Below are 1296 nucleotides of genomic sequence, written 5' to 3'. Positions count from 1 at the left end.
CAAACGCGACAACACACACAAATAAAATAAATAAAAAGTGAGGAAAGGGATAGTGGAGAGGAGAGTGAAAATGTGACCATTGTGTAATACAATGGCCAGGCCCTCCAGCCAGGAATCAAAAATTCCTCTGGTCCTAGCCAAAAGGCCGGGCCCTAGAGGCAGGTGTGAAAAAGCGTCTGGTCTGGTGACGTGACCAAGGTGCTGAATATCAAAGTGCAAGCACAGTGAATATAAGGCACTCCAGGGGCACATCACCATGGGCTTTTCAACAGAAGCATCCCCGACCCTCCAACCCAGGCCACGACAGCCCCCACCCCAGTCAGAAAGGCATGGTGATCCAGGAGCTTGGTGAGACCCTTACTCATCAGGTCACACCCTCGCTCCCATTACTCCTACCTAATTACATTCGGGAAGTACTGGCCGTTCCCCCGGAGGACAAAAGGGGAACAAACGTTCCCTCCCGAAAAACTGACCAGAGCTAAAGCTGCCACAATCCAAGCCAGAAGGCCAGGGTCCCCTCCCCTGGCTTCGACCAGTGGTTCTCCATCCTCACCAGAAGGCTTCCCAACTGATAAGAACAGATACTACACTTGATCTTAGCCAAAAGGCCAAGAAGCGATTGGGCACCCCTGCCCTAGGCCATGGGGTTGGATGTTTCTTTCTTTTTTACCTCGGTTAGAGACCAGGAAGAGTAAGTCATCCGCATATGCCATGACCTTATGGTGCCCTGACTTACCAGTGAGCCCTTGAATATTAGGACTGGCCCAAATCATGCATAGGAACGGCTTCAGTGTCAATACAAAAATCAAGGCTGACATAGGACAGTTTTGTCTAGTGTCATTTGACAAGGCAAACTAGTCAGAGCGCATCTCACTAATCCATACAGCAGCCTGTTGGGTAGAGTACAAGGCCGACACCCACTTCCGTGGTCGGTATTTTCCCCCTCCCTTTCCTGCATAAACACTGAGGAGAAGAAGGAATTTAGTACGGTTGCCATCGCTGTGTCATCCGTCAACTCACTCAGATACTAATGTTACTTCCAGGTTATAAAAGATACTCCCAGGTAATAAGGTACTCCTCGGTTCTAAGGGTACTCCCAGGTGCTAAGGGTGCTCCCAAGTGCTAAGGGTACTGGTATTAAAGTTGTTAGGTTTTTTGTTAGAGGTGTCGCTCTGTGTCCTCTGTTCGGCTCAGCCGCCCCTATAATCTGACACTTGCAGGGCTTGTCGGACCTTCAGTCTCCCCCGGTCAGCCTATCTCTCACTGCTTCCCCAGTCTGCCTGTTACACTCCTCCT

General features: G+C 50.2%; 1 pseudogene; it reads right to left on the bottom strand.

Moving 5' to 3' along the window:
- Positions 1-534: 534 nt before the first annotated feature.
- On the bottom strand, positions 535-620 carry LOC143941744 (U2 spliceosomal RNA; annotated as a pseudogene).
- Positions 621-1296: the final 676 nt, after the last annotated feature.

Source organism: Lithobates pipiens, unplaced genomic scaffold (assembly GCF_037356315.1).
Source record: "Lithobates pipiens isolate NorthernLeopardFrog02 unplaced genomic scaffold, aLitPip1_a1.2 Scaffold_3, whole genome shotgun sequence".
In the NCBI taxonomy this organism is placed as follows: domain Eukaryota; kingdom Metazoa; phylum Chordata; class Amphibia; order Anura; family Ranidae; genus Lithobates; species Lithobates pipiens.
Note: the sequence above shows the minus strand (reverse complement) of the source record. Positions and strands in the feature narration are given on the sequence as shown.